Source organism: Nomascus leucogenys, chromosome 22a (genome assembly GCF_006542625.1).
Source record: "Nomascus leucogenys isolate Asia chromosome 22a, Asia_NLE_v1, whole genome shotgun sequence".
Lineage (NCBI taxonomy): Eukaryota > Metazoa > Chordata > Mammalia > Primates > Hylobatidae > Nomascus > Nomascus leucogenys.
In genome coordinates, this window is record NC_044402.1 from 104,010,818 (window position 1) to 104,036,587 (window position 25,770).

At 42.4% G+C, this 25,770-nt stretch overlaps 1 protein-coding gene and 1 pseudogene across 4 annotated transcripts in view; one reads left to right on the top strand and one right to left on the bottom strand.

Moving 5' to 3' along the window:
* RAPH1 (Ras association (RalGDS/AF-6) and pleckstrin homology domains 1) overlaps positions 1-3,533 on the bottom strand; it is a 107,810-nt gene extending 104,277 nt beyond the window's left edge. For all 3 annotated transcript variants that reach the window (XM_030802825.1, XM_030802824.1, XM_030802822.1), the window contains exon 1: positions 3,218-3,533. The gene's annotated coding sequence lies outside the window, so the exon portion shown is untranslated. The remainder of the gene's footprint in view (positions 1-3,217) is intronic.
* An 11,623-nt stretch (positions 3,534-15,156) lies between these two features.
* LOC100605256 lies at positions 15,157-16,648 on the top strand (annotated as a pseudogene). Its single transcript, XR_120877.4, has one exon. The product of XR_120877.4 is annotated as a eukaryotic translation initiation factor 3 subunit E pseudogene (transcript).
* The last annotated feature ends 9,122 nt before the right edge of the window (positions 16,649-25,770 follow it).

The window sequence follows — 25,770 nt, forward strand, 5'->3', positions numbered from 1 at the left end:
ATTTCTGGGTATACAGAAATACTGAAAAAAGAACCGAAACCAGGGATTCAGACAGTTGTATACCAACACTCAAGGCAGCATTACAGTACCCCAAAGGTGGAAACAACCCAAATACCCATAAATGTGGTATATACATACAATGGAATATTAATCAGTCTGAAAAAGGAATGGAATTGTGATACATCCTACACGGATGACCTTGAAGACAGTATGCTAAGTAACATAAGCCAGACACAAGAATCAATATTGTATGAGTCAAAAGTAGAAAAGTTACTAGTCGGGTAGGATAGAGGGAGGGAAGTGAATAGTTACTGTTTTGTTTTTGAACAGGGTCTCACTCTGTCACCCAGTGTGCATGATCATAGCACACTGTGGCTTCTAGAATTACTGTTTAACGGGAAGAATTTCAGTTTGGGATGATAAAAAAGTTCTGGAGATGGTGGTGATGATGGCACAACAATGTACTTAAGCCACTGAACTGTACACTTAAAAATAGTTAAAATGGTAAATTGTATGTTATGCATACTTTACCACATTTCTTTCAAAGAGTATATGCGTGTGTTGCTTTAGTGGCAGTGTAAAAACATGGTTAAGAATACAAGCTTAAGAATTAGGCTGCCCGGTTTCAAATCCAGCTCTGCCACTATAGCTCTGCAGTCTTTGGGCAACTTATTGTCTGTGCCTATTTTCTCAAATAATAGACTCTATTTTATAGGGTTATGGTGAGAATTAAATAAATTATCACATATAAAGTGTTTAAAACAGTGTATGTCATATAGTGGCCACTTTATATTATTACAAGTTTAAGATACATTTTTATTGAGATTTAAGTCAAACATCTGCAGAATCTTTGAAATTCTCAAGTTCAGTGAAACAGTAAGAAGCAGTGATCTAATCCAAACTTCTCATTTTATAGGTAAAGGAACTAAGAGTCCAAGATAAGTTATCTGCCTGAGGTCACATCTTGTTTCACTAATATTAATTTTCCTAAAATTAAGTGTTTGGGATTAACAATACTAATGTTGACATTCAACTACTTCCAAACCAAGGCAACCAAAGCCATGAGATTCTATAATGTGTATCCAAGAATCTGTGAATAGTGTGACAGTTATCCACGATGCCAATCTAATAAGTATTTATGGGGTGAGAACCAAAAGGCAGCAAAACCAAAAGACATAATTATCCTCAAAGACAATGGTTAAAAACACCTCTTTGGAAAATAGTGTTAAATATTTGTGAAAACACACTCAATAGTGCCCACTACTCCACTCCTTTCACCCAGTTACATACTCTATAATCTTAGTGAGACAGAGTGAGTCTGAAAAATAAGCTGCTGCTTCTACCAAATAAAGCTAATGTTTATCACAAGGCAACATCTACAAATAATTCTTTATTAAATTCAAACAGGAGACAGCAATCTAAATTATACAAAATTATTAATCCAAAAAATCATGAATTAAGCTTTTTGTACTTACTTGAGTAGGGCTGTATCTGGTTTCTGGGAAATTCACCACACAAAAAGCAAAATAACGGAGACAATCTTTGAAGGTCAGACTCAACAAGAGTTAAAAGCTATTGAGCGTCTCTATTTTGCCCCTCCCCCAAAGGTCCTCCCCCTCAATTCGGCTCTCAAAGGATAGCACCACCATGTGAAATGTCTTCCTCCCCATCTGAATCTGCTGAAATCCTACTCATCCTTAAAGGTTTCACTTAAATGCCGACGCTTCCATGCATTCCTCCCTCAATTTAGAATTAATCTCTCTTCTTCGCTCTCCTATTCTACACCTCAACATTTTATTATATAATGCACTGTATTACAATTACCTACATTCACTAGCCCCCCGCACCGCACCCCTAAAAAAACCACCCCGAAGAGGAAAGGAATTTAAGGTGATGTTAAACACCTCTATGCCAGGCAAGGTGCGAGGCATTTTGCATACATTATATCATTTAATCTACATGAAAAACATCTGAGTAGGTAAACAGGTGGTGTTTTCCCATTTTACTGATAGGGAACGTACTGCAGAGTTCAATAGCTTATCCAACATCACGTTGCAAGCCAATTCCAGGGCGTACGGTTTCCCCCACTCCGAAGAGCTCTTTCCACCACCCCATGCTTGTTCACCTGGTGTCCCTCAGCCTAAATGACGGAGTAGGTATTCCATAAATATTTCCTGAATTTAATATCCCCATGAACTGACTCTTTAATAATCCGATCACGCCTCATCCCTAACCCGTTACCTTTACTGTTCCTTAACGGCGGACTTTACCTACGTAAGCAGCTCTCCACATTTCCCTGAGAAATGCTGCAGACAACATCAACCCTTATTGGAAGACTGAGTGAAGAACTTTTCCATTCTCCCGGATTTCCCCAACGGATCTTCCCAAAGAATTTAATAAATGCACACACGCAAGACACATGTAACACTTACACCCTCCCCCAAGGCTCTTATTTCATATTAAACCATGTCTTCGAGCTTATAAGCAATAAGGTTTGTGCGGTTTCCAGCTCACACAGTGAGGACACCCTAAGTCACTGCCTTAAGAAAACCTTATCTTTCAACCTGTCTTAACACGAAGGCATCCTAATACTATCACACTGCCCCCTCCCTCCGTCCACCTCCCCCCGCCATGAATTGCAGTTTGGATTTCCGGCGGGAATGTATAATACACACCGCAAGAGGAGACGGGGTTAAAAAGCAATGAAGCAATTACTTAGCCTGTTTAATTAGAAAGAAGACACAGAAGGCGCCCCGCCTTTCAAAATCTCTGCACTGAACTCATCTATGAAAGATGGGGGCATCGAAACCCAAGCAACCCGACAACCAAGTAGCTGGTTTCTGCAGCTGGGCGGGGGAGAGTCCTTTCCTCCCTGCGGTCCGGGGCCACCAGCCCCGGCTGCTGGGTCGGAGAAGCCTAACCGCACCCTTCCCAGGCAGCCCCTTATCTCATTGTCTCCCTCCGTCGCGGTCCCCAGGGGAGCAGGGTGCAGTCCAGGCCCCACCGACCTCCATTCACCAGCCGGGAGCGGTCCAGCCAGCCCCGGCCCGAGCCCCAACCTGGCAACGACCCCGCCCCAGGCTGCCGCCGACCGTACCGCACCCGGATGGCGGGGCCGGGCGCCGGGAAAATGGAGGCGGGAGCGGCAGGAGTGCCTCACGGCCCCGCGCCCAGCCGGCTCCCTCCCCTGGCCCCGAGGGCGAGGCGAACCACTCACCGTGGCAGCCGGTCGGCCTTCCCGCGGCCCCCGTTACCGTCGCGGCAAGGAAACCGCCGCTCGCGCTCCTCCAGCCGCTGCCTCCGCCTCCTCCCCAGGCGCGGTGCTCCGTCGCCAGAGACGCAGCGAGTGCCAGCAGCTCCCGCGCCGCGCGCTCGGTGACTGACTGACTGACTGACTGGCGGGCGGCGGCGGGAGCGGCGGCGAGGGCGGGGCGGCCGCAGCACCCCGCGGCGGCGGAGCCGAGTGTGGTCGCGTCCAGCCGAGACGCAGAAGGCGGGGTTGAGGGCCGGACTGCCGACTGTAGGGCCGACTCGCGCGGGACCGCGCGCTGCCCCCGCCCGCCGCCAACCACTCACTTCCGGCGCAGGCCGCCGCGCCCGCCGCCCTTCCCTAGCCCGCGCCCCCAGCCCGCCCTCCGTCCTCCCCTCTGGCGCCCGGCCGCACCCAGCCGCGGCTCCGCTCGTGCCTCGCCTTTCCTCCGCACGTCCCTGTGAGCCGCCTCCAGGAACGAGTGAATCAGAGAATGAATGAGTACGGAGGAAAATCCCAGTGCGGCCCCACCCCCTGCTCGCCTTTCCTAGGAAGCGGGCCCAGCAGCCTCTGTCCTAGCGCCCTGGGAGGCACAGCAGCCTCGAGCAGGTCTGTCAGGGAGCTGTACGCATCCACCTTTATACGCTGTCCGTGTGTGTATTCAGAGACTCCAGAAACGCGTCCGGGGTTGGCTCGGTCACTTACAGGACCATTCTCCTTGAGATCTGTGAGGCCCTTCTTTAGGAAATCCCATTGGCCAAAAAGTCTCTGCAGTTTCATGCAATGTATTGGGAAACTTTTAGAAACGGGACATTTCGATGACCTTTACTTTTTAAACTTCGAAATCTGTTAATCCTGCCTCCTTAATTTCCCCCCACCCCATCGGAATTGTGTAATAGTAAGGTGTCGGCATTTTTCCTTATCGCTAAGCTCAGCTGCTGCCTCTTTAGATGCAGGCTTGACTTTGGCAGACTTTTAGATTTTAAGTTATGTCCTTATTTTGACCTTCACCTAAAGTTGATCAAAGAAAGGAACAAATGGAACTAAGTTATGTTTGCTTGGCTACATGCAAAGCAAGTTTGTTGACAGCATTAAAACAATTGAGAAATTGGGAATGTGACCTGAAATTGGTTGCAATGAACATTGCTTTTTCGTGTCTTCCCATCTGCTTGCTAAGAATTTGTTATCTTAAATTTTCACAAAGCATTGACTGTACATTCCTGAAATCCTAGCTCCCTCTCTAAGAATGATAGTGTTCATTTCTCTGTCCCGGGGCCAAATCCTGGTTTGGTTAATTACATTCTTACTTCCTGATATTCTTGAGGACTTTCAAGTGGTTTCAGTCTTTTTTGTACAATCTGTTCCAAACTGGTACACAATCTGTTTCAAACTGGTATTTAGAACCATACAATACAGATACTGGCTGCCTTTCACACTTTAGATATCTGTACTTTTGAAACATAACTGCACTTTTGTATTTTAAGTTCAGTAGATATGTCAATATTCTTGTATAGAATAATACTATCTCTTGACTGGATTAAGAAAATGTGGCACATATACACCGTGGAATACTATGCAGCCATAAAAAAGGTTGAGTTAATGTCCTTTGTAGGGACATGGATGAAGCTGGAAACCATCATTCCCAGCAAACTATTGCAAGGACAGAAAACCAAACACTGCATGATCTCACTCATAGGTGGGAACTGAACAATGAGAACACTTGGACACAAGGCAGGGAACATCACACACTGGGGCCTGTCAGGGGGATGGTGAGGAGGGAGGGATAGCATTAGGAGATATACCTAATATAAATGGGTGCAGCACACCAACATGGCACATGTATACATATGTAACAAAGCTGCACGTTGTGCACATGTACCCTAGAACTTACAGTATAATAAAAAATAATAACAATAAAAAAGAATAATACTATCTCTTATAAATGAAGATGATCCTGCTGACCAACTTCTTTTAGACTTCTCTTCCTTTCTTGTGGAAATCATTATTTGCCACCTAATTATTTCAAGAAGTTATCCTCCAAAAGTGAATATAATACAACACTTTATTCATCCTTATATCTTCCACAATATCTAGCATAGTATCTTGCACTATAAGTATTTATAAATTAAATGCTTTAAAATTTTTCGTAAGTGATAATTTTATACAAATGTATCTAGTCTTTCACCTCATTTCCCTTGAGACCAAGTTTGTTGACATTAGACACAGCTGGGTGCCAAACTTAATGAATCCTATTGTCATTAAATGTACTTGTGATACCTTACAAGGAAGATGATTCATTTAAACCTCCTTAAAAAAATAGACCATTGAAGCCAGGAGTGGTGGCTCACACTTGTAATCCCAGCACTTTGGGAGGCTGAGGTGGCAGATCACCTGAGGTCAGGAGTTTGAGACTAGCCTGGCCAACATGGTGAAATCCCATCTCTACTAAAAATACAAAAATTAGCCGAGCATGGTGGCGGGTGCCTGTAATCCCAGCTACTCAGGAGACTGAGGCAGGAGAATCACTTGAACCTGGGAGCGGAGCTTGCAGTGAGCCGAGATCGTGCCGTTGCACTCCAACCTGGGTGACAAGGGTGAGACTCCATCTCACACACACACACACAAAAATAGACCATTGAGTGCCTTTTACATAGGTCTTAGCCAACTCTCCTCCAAGTGCTTAGCCTAAGATCAAGGCTAATTAAAAGAGAAAAAAGGTCACTTTCAGTCTTTGAGAAAAGAGTGTTCTCATCAGTTTCTTTAAACCATTAAATCATTCGTTCATTCAATCGGAGTTTATTAAGCTCCAATTAAGGCCCAGGAATACAAAGACAAGAAGGATGTGACATGATGCTTCCTGCCCACAAAAAGCATACAGTCTAGTGGGTAAAGCAGGTAAGGAAGTCATTGTTAGACTGAAAGTCCATTCCCAGATCAGGAAAGCCTTCCTGATGGGGAGATTCTTGAACTGAATGTTAAATGATAGGGAGGAGCTAACAAGAAGAAGGAGAGAACAAGCATTCCAAACAAAGAAAACAATATCTATGCAGGTGTATGGAAGCACCAAGCATCACCATGCTTTAGAGGCATCATAAGTGTATTAGTCCATTTTCATGCTGCTGATAAACACATACCTGAGACTGAGAAGAAAAAGAGGTTTAATGGACTTACAGTTCCACATGGCTGGGGAGGACTCACAATCATGGTGGAAGGTGATGAGGAGCAAGTCACATCTTAACATAGATGGCAGCAGGCAAAAAGAGAGCTTGTGCAGGGAAACTCCCATTTTTCAAACCATCAGATCTCATGAGACTTATTCACTATTACGAGAACAGCATAGGAAAGATCCACCCCATGATTCAACTATCTCCCACTGGGTCCCTCCTACAACAGGTGGAAATTATGGGAGCTATGAGATTTGGGTGGGGACACAGAGACAAACCATATTAGTAAGTAATTCCATTTTGTCAGAACAGGCATAGAGAAGAGTCAAAGAGGTTGGAGGAAAGGGTAGGAAGGGCTTCATTCATGAAGGGGCTCATGTTAAACTAAGGAATTTGAATTTGATACTCTGGGAAATGTAGTAAATAATAAAATATTTGAAGTATTTTAACTCCAGAACAACTGAGTTTGTGTTTTGGAGACCAAGAAGACCAGACTGGAGCAGAAGAAAATTAGGAGGTGATGTCAACAACCTGAATCCTAATGAGATGTGTGCTGCAGGTCTCAACAAAAGCAAGAGGTCATAAAATGGGGAGGAGGGACTAGATGGGAGATATGTTAAAGAGGTAGAATCTACAGAATATATAACTGGATATGAGGGAGTGAATGCAACGGAGACATTTAGAATGACCCTCAGGATTCTGGTTTAGAAGAGTGACTGAATGGTGGTGACCTCTGAAATAAAGAGCATGGGAAAAGAGCAGGTTTCAGGGAACTGGCTGAATACCTGTATGAGAAAGAATAGTACCATAAATCCAGGCACCTTAGTCCATCATTTCCCCAAGTGTGTTCTTTGGAACTCTAGTCCCACAGGATTTTAGTAGGTGTGATTCCCCCTCAAAATTTTAAGTTCCTTTAATCAAATGAGAATGCCAAACTGTTCAATGGGTTTCTAAACTAGAGAGGTTTCTGGTGGTTTTAATATTTTAATGCGCACTGGGAATTTCTGAGGTAGATATTATATACAAGCGCTTTCCAAATGTATTCAATCATGAAACCCTTTTTCCAATGGAACATCTTATAAGACATGTGTTCCACAGCACACACTTTGGGAAATGCTGACCTAAACCAGATTTTTGGTTTATAGTAAAGGAAGCTGTAGCTTAAGGCATGAAGTGACTTGTCTAAAGTGAAACAGCTATTACTAGAAGATACTGGACTAAGGTCCAGTATCTTCTGACCCCAGTCACATTCTCTTTCCAGTACATATTGCTTTACGAGTTACAAACTCAATTCCAGCACTTTCTACCAATCATAGGGAGAGGAATAAAAAATTATGGAATATATCGTTTTAAATGATGTTTCCAATCAGTCATTTTTAAAGATATGCTAATTTTTAATGGTTAATATTTTACATAAGATAAAAAGATTTGTACATTGGAGAAGTGGGACCGATTATCACCTTCATATGATCTTTCTGATAATTGAACAGGAGACTTATAAAATTAAATTGCCTAACTAAATAGAACATTCATCTAGTCGTCCTATCCCTGAAGTAGCTTTAAATAAAATAAGCTTTCAGGAATTGATAGAAACATTAAAACTCTCCCCAAAAATGTTAGTTTTTTTTGTTTTGTTTTGCTTTTTTGAGACGGAGTCTCGCTTTGTCGCTCAGGCTGGAGTGCAGTGGTGCGATCTCGGCTCACTGCAAGCTCCGCCTCCCGGGTTCACGCCATTCTTCTGCCTCAGCCTCCTGAGTAGCTGGGACTACAGGCACCCGCCACCACGCCCGGCTAATTTTTTGTGGTATTTTCAGTAGAGACGGTGTTTCACCGTGTTAGCCAGGATGGTCTTGATCTCCTGACCTCGTGATCCACCCATCTTGGCCTCCCAAAGTGCTGGGATTACAGGCGTGAGCCACCGCACCTGGCCAAATTTTAGTGTTGATTTTATTCCACCTGCACATGGAAGGAAATATCTGGTACTATGAAAATCCACACCAGATTTTGACTTCCTCTCTGGCACAATTCCCCTGATTCTGAAAACTCTAATAGCTAATGGGTGAGAGAGTTTTCTTATCCTAAATTCATATTCTTAATTCTCAAAGGAGGAATTTTAGTACTTCCTATTCTTAGAAAAATGAGACAATTTTTTTTTTTTTTCAGGAGACCTCTTAGGACTCTGGGACAAATTTTAAGAGTAGCTAGCTTCTATACACATTACCTTTGAAACAAGTTATCAGCATTTTAATTTATGTTTCGTACTTTATAAAGTATTTGTTTCATTTCTGAATGCTATATTCATTTTTAGTAGGCAGATCAAGACCATCATATGCGGTGTAAATATGTTGAGTGAATGAATAATTAATTACTTTATTTTTTATTTTTTATTTTTTTTGGAGACAGAGTCTCACTCTGTTGCCCAGGTTGGAGTGCAGTGGCACAATCTCAGCTCACTGCCACCTCTGCCTCCCAGGTTCAAGCGATTTTCCTGCCTCAGCCTCCTAAGTAGCTGGGACGGCAGGCGTGCATTACCATGCCCAGCTAGTTTTTGTATTTTTAGTAGAGATGGGGTTTCACCATGTTGGCCAGGCTGGTTTTGACTCCTGACCTCAGATGATCCACCCTTCTCGGCCTCCCAAAGTGCTGGGATTACAGGTGTGAGTCACCACACCCAGCCAGTAATTAATTACTTTAAAACTTCAGTAGCTATAAGTCATGGAGAAAACACAATTATTATTATTATTTATTTTATTTATTTGTTTTAATTTTTTATTTTTTTGAGACGGAGTCTCACTCTGTCACCCAGGCTGGTGTGCAGTGCTGGTATCTAGGCTCACTGCAAGCTCCGCCTCCCAGGTTCACGCCATTCTCCTACCTCAGCCTCCGGAGTAGCTGGGATTACAGGCACATGCCACCACGCCCAGCTAATTTTTTGTATTTGTAGTAGAGGCGAGGTTTCACCATGTTAGCCAGGATGGTCTTGATCTCCTGACATCGTGATCTGCCCGCCAAGGCCTCCCAAAGTGCTGGGATTACAGGCATGAGCCACTGCGCCCATTATTATTTTTGAGACAGAGTCTCGCTCTGTCACCAGGCTGGAATGCAGTGGCATGATCTCAGCTCACTGCAACCTCTGCCTCCTGGGTTCAAGTGATTCTTCTGCCTCAGCCTCCCAAGTAGCTGGGACTACAGGCACGCACGACCACACTCAGCCAATTTTTTGTATTTTTAGTAGAGACGGGGTTTCACTGTGTTGGACAGGATGATCTCAATCTCTTGACCTCATGATCTGCCCGCCTCAGCCTCCCAAAGTGTTGGGATTACAGGTGTGAGCCACCACGCCCAGTGCAAAAACACTATTATTAATCCATTTATCAAATCAATTGCATTTATTTATTTAATGTTCACTGTGTCTCCAGCTGTGTCTAGAATCACTAGAGAAATACATGAAATAGTCTCTGATTTTTAAAAATGATTCCACCCATTGTTCACAAGTATGGGAAGAAATAGGCACTCTCACACCTGCAAGTGGGAATATAAATCATTGCAACCTTTTTCTATAGGGCAGTTTGGCAACATATTCAAAGGAGTAAGAACAAAACATTAGCTAGGATATTGTGGGATGATGGCAAATATTTGGAAAGCCCCTAAATGTCTAGCCATGGGAGGTTGTTTAAGAAAATGAAGGCTGTGGCTGGGTGCGGTGGCTCATGCATATAATCCCAGCATTTTGGAAGGCCAAGGCCGGCGGATCACCAGGTCAGGAGATTGAGGCCATCCTGACCAACATGGTGAAACTCATCTCTACTAAAAATACAAAAAAATTAGCCAGGCGTGGTGGTGCATGCCTGTAGTCCCAGCTACTCAGGAGGCTGAGGCAGGGGAATGGTTTGAACCAGGGAGGAAGAGGTTGCAGTGAGCTAAGATCGTGCAACTGCACTCCAGCTTGGTGACAGAGCAAGACTCTGTCTCAAAAAAAAAAAAAAAAAAAAAAAAAAAGACACAGAAAATGAAGGCTGAGCATGGTGGCTCACACCTGTAATCCCAGCACTTTGGGAAGCCAAGGTGGGCAGATCACCTGAGGCCAGGAGTTCAGGATCAGACTGGCCAACATGGTGAAACCCCATCTCTACTAAAAATACAAAAATTAGCTGGGTGTGGTGGCATGCACCTGTAATCCCAGCTACTTGGGAGGCTGAGGTGGGAGAATTGCTTGAACCTGGGAGGCAGAGATTGCAGTGAGCCAAGATTGCACACTGCACTCCAGACTGGATGACAGAGTGAGACTCTGTCTCAAAAACAAAAAAAAAAAGAAAGAAAATGATGATTTGTAGAATTTTTTGATATGAAAAGATGTTCACAATATGTTGATTAAAAAGTTATAAACATTGGCCGGGCGTGGTGGCTCACGCTTGTAATCCCAGCACTTTGGGAGGCCAAGGCGGGCGGATCACGAGGTCAGGAGATGGAGACCACAGTGAAACCCCGTCTCTACTAAAAATACAAAAAAAATTAGCCAGGCGTGGTGGCGGGTGCCTGTAGTCCCAGCTACTCAGAGAGGCTGAGGCAGGAGAATGGCGTGAACCCGGGAGGCGGAGCTTGCAGTGAGCCGAGATTGCGCCACTGCACTCCAGCCTGGGCGACAGAGCAAGACTCCGTCTCAAAAAAAAAAAAAAAAAAGTTATAAACATTATATACAATATGAACCCATGAGAAAACATATAGGAAAAACCTAGAAGGAAATTCAAGATGACAAAGTGTTTATTGCAGAGTGGTATGATTATGGTACTTTCTTTTCCTACTTTATCTTTTAACAACAAATTTGTATTCTTTAATTGACAATTAAATGAATTGCACTAAATCAATATTTATGAAGATAAATCTCTTTTAAAATGTTGAGGAAAACAACAATATAAAATGTATATTATTTAAAAATAGTTGATTTTACTTTATTTTATTTTATTTTATTTTTTTGAGATGGAGTCTCGCTCTGTAGCCCAGGCTGGAGTGCAGTGGTGCGATCTCGGCTCACTGCAAGCTCTGCCTCCTGGGTTCATTCCATTCTCCTGCCTCAGCCTCCCAAGTAGCTGGGACTACAGGCGCCCACCACCATGCCCGGCTAATTTTTTTGTATTTTTAGTAGAGATGGGGTTTCACCGTGTTAGCCAGGATGGTCTCGATCTCCTGACCTCGTGATCCACCCGCCTCGGCCTCCCAAAGTGCTGGGATTACAGGCTTGAGCGACTGCACCCAGCTGATTTTACTTTAAAAGGGGATCTCTACATTCAAGAAATTTTACCATGGGACGAGAACATATGAAATAACCAGAGAACAACTAAATATTAAGCTCTGATACAGACTGTAAGTACAGTAGGAGTTAAGGGAAGAGGGAATTCAGCAGACGTTAGAGCAGGTTAAGATAACTTCATGGAAAAAAATGATACTTAGCTGACACTTAGAATCTGAATGCCAAGAAGAGAAACAGAGTTAGGGGTAGTAATAGAGGGGTGAATCAAGGGCCTCCTATGGCCCAAATCACAGACGTCTCATTCCTCCCAGTCAAACATTAACAACTGTGGAACACTTGATCCTTGCCTTTAAGTATATTTCTGCTTCTTGCATGTGAGATTTAAATACCCTACATAATATAAATATGTAGTAAACAGAGTATGACATACGTACACCTAATAAAACAATTATTTTAGCTGTTTTCTTCTAAAGAGTAGCCCTTTTGGGCCAGGCGCGGTGGTTCACGCCTGTAATCTCAGCACTTTGGGAGGCCGAGGCAGGTGGATCACCTGAGGTCAGGAGCTCAAGACTAGCCCGGCCAACATTGCTGAAACCTCATCTCTACTAAAAACACAAAAAATTAACTGGGCATGGTGAGGCCACCTGTAGTCCCAGCTACTCAGGAAGCCGAGGCAGGAGAATCGTGTGAAGCCGGGTGGCAGAGGTTGCAGTGAGCCAAGATCACTCCACTGTACTGTAACCTGAGTGACACAGCAAGACTCCGTCTCAAAAAAAAAAAAAAAAAAAAAAAAAAAAAAGTGTATTCCTTTTGGGGAGGCTTTTTATCTGCAAAATCTATAAAACTGGACATTTCCAGGTATTTACTTAGAACTAATACAAACTATTATGCAAGAGCAGTTATCACAATAACCTGAACCCTTGTGAATGTTCTGACGTCCATACCAGTCAGACCACAAATGAATTCAACCAACCAGAACTCAGCAATTATCTGATCACACACAAGTTAGAGTGCAATTATTAAGCCAGCTTTCCAAGGTGATAACTAAACTGCTACTAGTAGTATTAGCTTATACATATTAGAGTGAGTGAATGACTTGTGTTTAGTACCTAATAATAAACCAAAAATATTACACCCATCTCAAAAATGCCTGCAGTGGGAAAGAATGGCAGAACCTGAACTTCCATCTTTTTTGTTTTTTTAGTAAACACTGGGAAAAATTGTTTTATTAGAGCTGAAGAGGTCTAATAATCAATGCAGTAGAATCCGTTTTTAAATGTGCCAGCCATTTTCCCAACTCCACACCCTTGCAATGACTATTCATTCCCTCTGTCTAGAATGTCCTTTTTTCCTTCTGTTTGGTCTGCTCCTACTCACTGCAGTTCAGCTGTCTCCTCCTTCATTCCCAGTTCCCCTAGATAAAGCTATTTGCTACATCCTATGATATGTTCTCAAAAAACTTTGCACATTGGTATTAGAACGTTTTGTGCATGCATCCGAGTCCTCCGAAAAACCATGAGTTCTTCAAAGGGCAAAGCCTGTGACTTACTCAGACATATATTTTCTTAAGCACCTTGCATGTTGTCTTGTACACAGAAAAGTTCAGCAGTATTTGTCAAGAAAAGGATGATGAGAGATATGGTTAAGAAAAGTCTGGCTATATATATATATATATACATATATATACACATATATATATACACATATATATACACATATATATATACACATATATATACACATATATATATACACATATATATACACATATATATATATACACATATATATATACACATATATATATATATATATTTTTTTTTTTTTAGACAGGGTTTCATTCTTGTTGCCCAAGCTGGAGTGCAATGATGCAATCTCGGCTCACTGCGAACCTCTGCCTCCCAGGTTCAAGCCATCCTCCTGCCTCAGCCCCAGTAGCTGGGATTACAGGTGCGCCACCATGCCTGGCTGATTTTTTGTATTTTTAGTAGAAATGGGGTTTCACCATGTTAGCCAGGCTGGTCTCAAACTCCTGACCTCAGGTGATCCACCCATCTCGGCCTCCCAAAATGCTGGGATGAGAGGCGTGAGCCACCGTGCCCAGCAGAAGTCTGGCAACATTTTGAAGATAGATCGGAGTAAGGAAAACAATCAGAAGGCTGGTTGTATTAATCCAGGCATGAAATGATGAGAAATGAGAAACCAGGGAAATTGAATTACATTTGGAAAAACTGACAGACATAGGTGACAGATTGGACAAGGGTGAGAAGAAGAAAAGTCCGGCTGGGTGCAGTGGCTCACGCCTGTAATCCCAGCCCTTTGCGAGGCTGAGGTGGGCGGATCACGAGGTCAGGAGATCGAGACCATCCTGGCTAATACGGTGAAACCCCGTCTCTACTAAAAAATACAAAAAAAAAAAAAAATTAACCAGGCGCGGTGGCGGGCACCTGTACTCCCAGCTACTAGGGAGGCTGAGGCAGGAGAATGGCGTGAACCCGGGAGGCGGAGCTTGCAGTGAGCCAAGATCGCACCACTGCACTCCAGCCTGGGCGACAGAGAAGAATACTGAAAGCAGAGGACTGACAGCATCACTGAATCAACAGATAGATACCAAGTGCTTGTCGAGCTCAAGGCACTGTGCCGAGTGATGGGGAAGCCACAGGGAAGTGTCTGCTAACCATAAGGACAGCTGAGAGGCATATGAGTTCAGTTTTGGACAAGTTGTGTTTGAAGTAATGGTGGAACATCCAAGTGGATCTGTTGTTTAGCTTGCTGGAAATAAAGAACTGGGTTGTCCTCAAGGCTAAGAATTGTGTCTTTTTAATCACTGAATATCCAGTCTCTGCCATCTATCACAGTGTCTAAGACATCGCTGGGTTAGTTTCCTAGGGCTGCTATAACAAAAAGACCCAGACTCGGTTGCTTACACAACAGAAATTTACTTTCTCCCAGTTCTGGATGCTGGAAGTCCGAGATAAGCTGTTGGCAGGCTTGGTTTCTTCTGAGGCATCTCTTCTTGGCATGCAGGTGGCCGTCTTCTCCCTGTGTCTTCACATGATCATCCCTCTATGCAGTCATGTGTCTGGTGTCTCTGTATCCTAATCTCTTCTTAAAAGAATGCCAATAGTACTGGATTTGAGCTTACCCCACCTACCCCATTTTAACTTAATTACCCCTTTAAAGGCTGTATCTCCAAATACAGTCACATTCTGAGGTACTAGGGGTAAGGACTTCAGCAAACTAATTTTGGGGGGACAAAATTCAGCTTGTAACAGTTACCCAATAAAGATTGTTGAATTGAAGGGTGTGTTTCCATGGTGAAAAGTCAAGAATGAAGAGTTAAATACCCATAGATGGTGGCCGTAAAGACTGGAAATACAGGTACACATATACATGTATAGTCTATATAATAAATGGTTTATTGATATATGATATGTTCAATGACATTACATATGTTTAAAGTGCTGTTCCTTATTAACAATAAGTAGACAGACTCCCTTTTCTTTGGCAAGATGGCGGAGTACGACTTGACTACTCGCATCGCGCACTTTTTGGATCGGCATCTAGTCTTTCGGCTTCTTGAGTTTCTCTCTGTAAAGGAGATATATAATGAAAAGGAATTATTACAAGGTAAATTGGACCTTCTTAGTGATACCGACATGGTAGACTTTGCTATGGATGTATACAAAAACCTTTATTCTGATGATATTCCTCATGCTTTGAGAGAGAAAAGAACCACAGTGGTTGCACAACTGAAACAGCTTCAGGCAGAAACAGAACCAATTGTGAAGATGTTTGAAGATCCAGAAACTACAAGGCAAATGCAGTCAACCAGGGATGGTAGGATGCTCTTTGACTACCTGGCGGACAAACATGGTTTTAGGCAGTAATATTTAGATACCCTCTACAGATATGCAAAATTCCAGTACGAATGTGGGAATTACTCAGGAGCAGCAGAATATCTTTATTTTTTTAGAGTGCTGGTTCCAGCAACAGATAGAAATGCTTTAAGTTCACTCTGGGGAAAGCTGGCCTCTGAAATCTTAATGCAGAATTGGGATGCAGCCATGGAAGACCTTACACGGTTAAAAGAGACCATAGATAATAATTCTGTGAGTTCTCCACTTCAGTCTCTTCAGCAGAGAACATGGCTCATTCACTAGTCTCTGTTTTCTTCAATCACCCCAAAGGTCGCGATAATATTATTGACCTCTTCCTTTATCAGCCACAATATCTTCATGCAATTCAGACAATGTGTCCACACATTCTTCGCTATCTGACTACAGCAGTCATAACAAACAAGGATGTTCGAAAACGTCGGCAGGTTCTAAAAGATCTAGTTAAAGTTATTCAAGGAGTCTTACACATATAAAGACCCAATTACAGAATTTGTTGAATGTTTATATGCTAACTTTGACTTTGATGGGGCTCAGAAAAAGCTGAGGGAATGTGAATCAGTGCTTGTGAATGACTTCTTCTTGGTGGCTTGTCTTGAGGATTTCATTGAAAATGCCCGTCTCTTCATATTTGAGACTTTCTGTCGCATCCACCATGTATCAGCATTAACATGTTGGCAGATAAATTGAACATGACTCCAGAAGAAGCTGAAAGGTGGATTATAAATTTAATTAGAAATGCAAGACTGGATGCCAAGATTGAGTCTAAATTAGGTCATATGGTTATGGATAACAATGCAGTCTCACCCTATCAGCAAGTGATTGAAAAGACCAAAAGCCTTTCCTTTAGAAGCCAGATGTTGGCCATGAATATTGAGAAGAAACTTAATCAGAATAGCAGGTCAGAGGCTCCTAACTGGGCAACTCAAGATTCTGGCTTCTACTGAAGAACCATAAAGAAAAGATGAAAAAAAAAAGAACTATAAATGAAAGATGAAATAATAAAACTATTATATAAAGGGTGACTTACATTTTGGAAACAGCATATTATGTATAAATTTTGAAGAATTGGAATAAAATTGATTCATTTAAAAAAATAATAAGTAAATGCACTGTACAAAATTGCAATGAATGTGGCTCATTAACGCAGTCTTTTCATCAACCCCTGCATATTCATCAGAGATTCTTTGCTTCAGATGATTTGTGTCTGAGATTTTCACTGAATAAATGTACATCTTTTTTTTTTATTTATAATTTTTTTTTGAGATGGAGTTTTGCTCTTGTTGCCCAGGCTGGAGTGCAATGGTGTGATCTTGGCTCACCGCAACCTCTGCCTCCCAGGTTCAAGCGATTCTCCTGCCTCAGCCTCCCAAATAGCTGGGATTACAGGCATGTGCCACCATGCCCAGCTAATTTTGTATTTTTAGTAGAAACGGGGTTTCTCCATGTTGGTCAGGCTGGTCTCGAACTCCTGACCTCAGGTGATCTGCCCGCCTCAGCCTTCCAAAGTGCTGGGATTACAGGCGTGAGCCACCGCACCTGGCCAAGTATACTATCTTTAGTATACCCCAGAAGAAGTAATCATGGAGGTTCAATCTGTAAAAAAAATGAAGTATTATCTAGGTTTCCAGATTTTATGTTCAGCCTGTATATATGCAACATATAAGCAAAATGTGCTTTTATGGAAGTTTCAAAGTCCTGTTATTTAATGAAAAGCATTTTTAGGTTCCCCTAATATTATACGTTTAGCATTTAACACATTTTTCCTTTATAATTCATTTAGAGGAGTGATAAGTGCCTCATGGTCATGTTTGTATGATTCTTTGAACTACTTGAGAAAGGTCATTTGAAAAATATATCACGGAAAAACAAACAAAGTAAACAGATGCATAACTGATCACTAGAACTTTTGTTCAGTTATACACTTTGAGGCAAGGCTATGCCAAAGAACGTGACATCACCTAAGTGCTGTCACCGAGTCCCATCAGTCATGCCTTTCAAATATCCCTAGACTGTCTGTTCCTCACTGTTCTCTCTGCCACCACCTCTCTTGAAACCTTCGTCATCTTATACCAGGGGTTTGCAGAAGCCTGTGGGCTGGTCCTCCCTGTGAAACACTCCTAATCAATCTGGCACTACTGGGACCACTTTCGCACCATTTTTCTGTTAAAAAAACAACAACAAAAAAGATGTACAATGTTTTTATTTTGAAAAGTACACGTCAGCAAACACCATGTACAGTATGAGTCTGATATTGTTGAAAACGAAAAACCCAAGCCCATAAAGGCGAATATATATTTATTGTATTAATTTCCTATTGCTTCTGTAACAAACTGCCATAAACTCAGTTGCTTGAAACAATACAGTTATTATCTTACAGTTCTGGAGGTCAGAAGTCCAAAATCAGTCTCAGTGGTCTAAAATTCAGGTGTCAACAGAACTTCATTTCTTCTAGAAGCTCTAGGGGAAAATTCCTTTCTTTGCCTTTTCTAGCTTCTAGAGTTTGTCTGTATTCTTTGGCTTAGGGCTTCATCTTCAATCTTCAAAGCCAGTAGCATAGTATCTTCCAGTTTCTGTCTGACTCTGACTTCCCTGTCTCCCTCTTTTTTTTGTTTTTTGAAATGGAGTCACTCTGTTGCCCAGGCTGGAGTGCAATGGTACGGTCTTGGCTCACTGCAACCTCCGCCTCCTGGATTCAAGTGATTCTCCCGCGTCAGCCTCCTGAGTAGCTGGGATTACAGGCACCTGCCACCACGCCCAGCTAATTTTTGTGTTTTTAGTTGAGACGGGGTTTCACCATGTTGGCCAGGCTAGTCTCGAATGCCTGACCTTGTGCTCTGCCTACCTCGGCCTCCCAAAGTGCTGGGATTACAGGCGTGAGCTACCACGCCTGCCCCCCTGCCTCCCTCTTATAAAGACAGTAGCAATTACACTGGGCCCTCCAATCAATTCAGGATAATCTTTCCAACTCAAGATTCTTAACTTAATTACAACTGCAAAATCTCTTTTGCCATGAAAAACAAACCCACATTCACAGGTTCCAGGAATTAGAATATGGATATCTTTTGTGGGGTGGGGCATTAGTCTATCACTCCCATACACAGGTACACACCAATGCACAGTATACGTGAAAAAACAAACTGAAAGTATACCAAATACTAATGGGTTGATGATTTCTAAGTTAATAACTTTAGGTGATTTTAATTTTTACTTCTTTGTGTTTGAGCAATATTTCGTTTTCAAAATGATCTTGCATAACTTTTGTATTTATAGAGAGCGTCAACAACAAAAAACAATTCAATAAATGTTACTATAGGGGACATCTGCTGTTTCCTCTGCCCTGCTCTTTTTTCTTCTGGAGACAGCACATTTCTTTTGGAACTGCTCCTCCCAACCCAGCCCCTAACTCAACCCTGTAGTTCTTAGGGATGCTGCCAATCAGAGTACCTCTTTCTTTACCCTGGTTGTAGGGGAGAACATGTGATCCACACTAAGGTAACCAAAGGCATTCCCACATTCCTTCCTTCCTTCCTTCCTTCCTTCCTTCCTTCCTTCCTTCCTTCCTTCCTTCCTTCTGTCCTTCCTTCCTCCCTCCCTCTTCCGTCCCCTCCCCTCTCCTCCCCTTCTCTCTCTCCTCCTCTTCCTCCTCCTTCTCTCTATCTTTCAGCTGGAATTAGGAAACAAATTCTATGATGAGACTCTCAGGAAAATGCAAACCAGAAAATGTTGGTGACTATGGCTCTAATGGCATAGAAAACATGAGAGCAAAGCAAAGATGAGGAAAGCAGAGAGAGAGAGAATCCTATCTGTATTTGCATCCTTGGTTCAGGTTGTCGGAGGACTAATTCTATTTCCCTCCTTCCCTAGGTTTGGATATATAAACAAATAGATTCCCTTTTCTGCCAAAACTGGCTGTTTGTATCATTTGCAACAAGAGTGAGGATTAAAATAGCAATGTTTTTAAGCCTGCAACAATTCCTTGTTTCTTGTAACAGTTTCCAATTAGCTCCTCTGACTGGCTTCAAAGCTGGTCATAACCCCCTCCTTCTCTGCCTCCACTCAGCTGACCTCATCTTTTCTTACTCAGTTTATGGAGTTTGCTTTTGTGGCTTTGCTCTTGTTAGTCTCCTTGTCAGGACTATCTTCATTTCCCCCTCCCTGCCCATCCAAATCCAATCCAACCTTCCCAGCCACTCCCAGTACACATCAATGAAACATTCACCAAATCAGCCACAGAATTCCCTTTCATAATGTTTATAATATGCAAGGTCTATATCATGCATTCCACATTCCACACCTATGTCTTTTTTTTTTTTTTTTTTGAGACGGAGTCTTGCTCTGTCACCCAGGCTGGAGTACAGTGGCATGATCTCGGCTCACTGTAACCTTTGCCTCCCAGGTTCAAGCGATTCTCCTGCCTCAGCCTCCTGAGTAGCTGGGATTATAGGCATGCACCACCACGCCCAGCTAATAATCAGTAGGTGATGCACACCTACTGTGCATCAGGACCAGTAGGGCACCAATGATAAGCCCCAGCCCACATCTGGGGCTGGGGTTGGGGAAGGAATGAGTAGGTAATGTATAGGGCACTTTTAGAGCAATAAAATTGTTCTGACTGATACTGTAATAATGGATACATGACATCACACATGTCAACAGGGTTTCACCATGTTGGTCAGGCTGGTCTCGAACTCCTGACCTTGTGATCCATCGCCTCAACCTCCCAGAGTACTGGGATTACAGGCGTGCGCCACTGTGCCTGGCCCTTATGCCCACTTTTTATGGTTTGAGGTCACTCCAAAGAAATTATAAACCCCATGAGGACTAGAACTATACCATGTCTTACATTTTGCACTCATAGAGCTACCTGTGCATGCTGATTAATTCAATCACATGTTAAGAAAAAGCTCAGAAATGGCCGGGCGCGGTGGCTCACGCCTGTAATCCCAGCACTTTGGGTGGCCGAGGCGGGCGGATCACGAGGTCAGGAGATCGAGACCATCCTGGCTAACACGGTGAAACCCCGTCTCTACTAAAAATACAAAAAATTAGCCGCGCATGGTGGCAGGCGTCTGTAGTCCCAGCTACTCAGGAGGCTGAGGCAGGAGAATGGCGTGAACCCGGGAGGCAGAGGTTGCAGTGAGCCGAGATCACACCACTGCACTCCAGCCTGGGCAACAGAGCGAGACTCCATCTCAAAAAAAAAAAAAAAAAGAAAAAGAAAAAGCTCAGAAATATTAAGGGAGAGTCCTCTGTGGAAGAAAGTGCAGTGGACATTGTGAACATTTGTAAGTGAGAAATGGCCTAGTACATTGGAGGACAGTTTCATGACACTAAGTTGTTATTCTTATGCTGTATGCTTTCTCATCATTTCCACAAAGATAATTTAAGAATGGGAAGTAAGACCTGATGGGGAAATAAGAAGCCAGAATTATTTAGCTGTGAGAAGAAGAAGTGGAAGAGGACCTGACAATCTTAACATTTGTGGAAATTTGCTATCCAGAAGATAGCGTTCTTCCTCCTCAGGAATTAAGAATGAGGTGGGGCATAAGCATATAATCACATGACGAAATTTAAGTATGTCTAGATAGATTTTTCACCACAAGGGTGTCAAACAATAAAATGAGTTCTGAACTTTGTATAATGTATTTCTTTCTCTTTTTCTTTCTTTCTTTTTTTGAGACACAGTCTCGCTCTGATGCCCAGACTGGAGTGCAGTGGTACAATCTCAGCTCACTGCAAGCTCTGCCTCCTGGGTTCACGCCATTCTCCTGCCTCAGCCTCCCGAGGAGTAGCTGGGACTACAGGCGCCTGCCACCACACCCGGCTAATTTTTTTGTATTTTTAGTAGAGACGGGGTTTCACTATTTTGGCCAGGATGGTCTCGATCTCCTGACTTCGTGATCTGCCCTCTTCCGCCTCCCAAAGTGCTGGGATTACAGGCTTGAGCCACCGCGCCCGGCCTTCTTTTTTTTTTTGAGACAGAGTTTCTCTCTATCGCCCAGGCTGGAGTGCAGTGGTGAGAACTTGGCTCACTATGACCTCCGTCTCCTGGGATCAAGCAATTCTCCTTGAGTAGCTGGGATTACAGGTGTGTGCCACCACGCCCAGCTAATTTTTGTAGTTTTTGTAGAGACAGGGTTTGGCCATGTTGGTCAGGCTGGTCTCAAACTCCTGGCCTCAAGCGATCCTCCTGCCTCAGCCTCCCAAAGTGCTGGGATTACAGGCGTAAGCCACCATCCCAGGCCTGTATAATGTATTTCTATGGTAGTTCTAAAAAAGTCTTTTTAAAATGGCTTAAGGGTAATTTTGCCTAAAAGTAAGGAATTGAGGCTGGGTGTGGTGGCTCACACCTGTAATCCCAACACTTTGGGAGTCCGAGGCTGGTGGATCATGAGGTCAGGAGTTCAAGACCAGCCTGGCCAAGATGGTGAAACACCATCTCTACTAAAAATACAAAAATTAGCCAGGTGTGGTGGTGGGCACCTGTAATCCCAGCTACTCGGGAGGCTGAGGCAGGGAATTGCTTGAACCCAGAAGGAGGAGGTTGCAGTGAGCCGAGATTGCACCACTGCACTCCAGCCTGGGTGACAGAGGGAGACTCCATCTCAAAAAAAATAAATAAATAAAATAAATAAGGAATAAGATGGCCACAAAAATTTCTTACAAACGCTGAGAATCTACTTTATAAGACTTTTATGCAGAAGGGAGAACAGTTTTTAAATGTTTCCCCATATGCAGATGCTTATATCATTTTCTCCACAAAAGGAGGATCTCTTATTCCAAATACATATAGGGATAAGTTAAAAACCTTTGCTTGATCTATTTATCTGCTTGCTTCTAAGGGAAAACTTAACTAGGCTCAGTCGTAACCATATTTCTGCTTATGAAATTATATTAATATCTGTTTTTTTTGCATCAAGTGGAAGCACAAATTTTAAGTCCAAATCAGGTATTAAAAACACTCAACAATATTCCCTGCCTGGACAATGATACCCTTTCCCCAATAATTCTAACATTAACACAAAACAGAGCCCAACTCTGTGTAGTACTGTGCATCAGGACCAGTAGGGCACCAATGATATGCCCCAGCCCACATCTGGGGCTGGGGTCAGGGAAGGAATGAGTAGGTAATGCATAGGGCACTTTTAGAGCAATAAAATTGTTCTGCCTGATACTGTAATAATGGATACATGACATTACACGTTTGTCAAAATCCACAGAATGTACAACACAAAGAGTGAACCCCAATGTAAACTATGGACTTTTGTTTTTTTTTGTTTCTGTTTTTGTTTTTTTGAGACGGAGTCTTGCTCTGTTGCCCAGGCTGGAGTGCAGTGGCGCAATCTTGGCTCACTGCAAGCTCCGCCTCCAGGGTTCATGCCATTCTCCTACCTTAGCCTCCTGAGTAGCTGGGACTACAGGCGCCTGCCACCGTGCCTGGCTAATTTTTTTGTATTTTTTAGTAGAGACGGGGTTTCACCATGGTCTCGATCTCCTGACCTCGTGATCCGCCCACCTCGGCCTCCCAAAGTGCTGGGATTACAGGCGTGAGCCACCACGCCCGGCCATGGACTTTTGTTAAGAATAACATATCAATATTACCTCATCAATTGTAACAAATAAACCACAGTAATGTAAGATGTTAATAAAAGGGGAAGCTAGGAAGGAAGTGTGAAGGAAGAATATGGGAACTCTGTACTTCCCATTCAACTTTTCTGTAAACCTAAAACTGCTCCAAAAATAGCCTATTAAAAAAAAGTAATTCTAAACGCCTGAGTTAGTACTTAGTTGGGGAAAAGAAAGGAAGCATAAAATAACTATATTGCTATATTTTGTTAAGAATATTATGCATAACGGTTATCTATCTGTAGTAAACTGTCTCTCCTACATTTTAAGCATCCAAGAAAAAAAAAATCTTATTGCTGTAATGACCAGAGTTTCATTGGAAATAAATTAAACTTGAAGCCATGAATATTTTTTGTGACTTTGCTTACTCAGTCTGTGCCAATATTGGGGAGAACACCATATTGTCCTCCATAAGTAACTTATAATACTTATGGCAAACTTTACCCTTTCCTTTTCTACTTCTATTTCTACAGCAACAACTCAGTATCCATTTCAACCTTTATTTGGGTAAAAATATTGGCATCAAAGCTGGATCATGGACAGATAATGATAAAGTGTTTTCATTCCCTGTTCTTGTCATTACACTGTATTTTAAAACTGGAACAAATAATGGGCTTACCAGTTCTCCAGAAAGAATAGTTCCTTTCAAAGCCCTTTCTTATGGACATTACAGCCAAGTACAAAAGTTAGACAGTAAGTATTACCAAAGGCAAGTAAAACGGTTCTATGGGAGCATGTAATGGAGAATACACTTGGGGAATGAATGTTGTCTGTGAGCTCAGGGAACAAATGAATGGGGGGAATGAAATAATTGCTTGAATGAATGGGGTGGTTTGAGGAATGACACAGGACTGTATATTTAATATATCAGGTATTTATACATTTATATTATAAATATAGTATGTATAAATATATACATTTAACATATAAATGTATATTATACATTTGGTGTGCACTGGTACACCTAATGTTTCATATATACTTAAAGATCACATTCTCAGATGAACACAGCTAGTTCTAAAGAATACCAGCTGTTGGTGAAAGGGACCACTACCCTTTTTCAGTAGGGAAAGGAGGTATATCTTCTTTTTCTATGCTTTCAAGCGTCTCTATTTAGTTGTTCTGGCTATGAATCTCAATCCTCAAACTCTCATGGGTGAAAAATGTCATATTTTTTAGTTTTCACAAATTAAATTAACTTTGACTCCAAGTCTCCCCTTCTACAAGGACAGTTAGAAATTCAAGATCAGTCATTCCTGGGGCTCCTCTCCCCTGTTGTTCCCAACCCCCTGCCAGGGAGTTGCAGAGGCCTTACATATCTTCAAGCACAGGGAGGTCCCTTCCTTCATCTGCCCACACTGGGTTCCGTGGAAGGCACCCGCTGTTTTAGTCCTCAGAGTCCCTCAGATCCAAGGACTCTGCTGCTTTTATACCACCGTTGGGTAAAAGAGCCTTTGGCGAGCCAGAAATGCTTGGCCCCATCTTCAAGGCACTACCAGGGATGAAAGTGCAGGAGAAGAACAAGTGTGCATGACAGCTCTCATTTTCTCTTTTTAAAAAAAATTTAAAATTTCTTATATTAATTTGTCATGTATTTAAAAAAATTTTTTTCTTATTTAGTAGGACTTCAGAATGACACAGAAAAACAAACATCTCTCATTGTCAAGACATACCCACCTTTTTCCCCAAAAGCAAACCCACTTCTCTTTTTCCCCAAAAGCAAACCCACTTCTCTTTTTCCCTCATGGAATCCAGCATAGACCTCTCTTTGTGTTTAGGAGTTTGGAAAAAAAGACCAAGAAGGGAAGTATCTTGCAAGCCACTTCTGCTTTCCTCCTTGTGACGTACTGATATTCCCTGCAGCAAAGAACCACGGGGCCTACTATCTTCCTGAATATGGGACAAGAAAGAGGAAAATACACAGAGAACACCATAAATACCTCTCAAAAGCTCCATCCTCTCACACAGTCAAATTGCGCAAACTTGCTCAGCTGAGTTAACAGGGAGACTCTTTTACCTGCAAACAGGTCAATCACCAGTAAGCTATTATACTTGATACCTATCCTCCTCTACAAATTCACTTAGAAATTCTGATTGGGAAAGAAAAGTCAAAGGTCAGAGGAATAAAATGGGTGTGTAAAATTGTTTTCATAGTTTACATTTATTTTTCCTACAAGTTTAATTCCAGTAGGTAAAATATTAAAAGTATGAGCACCTGTAATCAGGGTCAATTGATAAAGTTAGAAAATTCCAGTAGGTATTTTGTCCTTTCAGAGCATGACTCTACCTTTAAAAATGTCAATGAGAATGTAATTTAGATAGTTACGATTGTACTGTAAGAAGAATCACCTGATGATTTGTAGTAACTACTCTCATGTATATTTACATTTAACTTACATCCACTGATTTTTTTTCCTAAAATAATCTGGTAAAGAGCAAGGCAAGTCACTACAGGCAGTTTCTTCAGTGATATGTTTGCAACTTCTGTAATAACTTTTGCTCTGTAATTATTGCTTTTCTTTTCCTAGAAGTTCATGCGTTGACAAAGGGAAACATAGGAGTCCCCATTTTGTCTGGAGACTT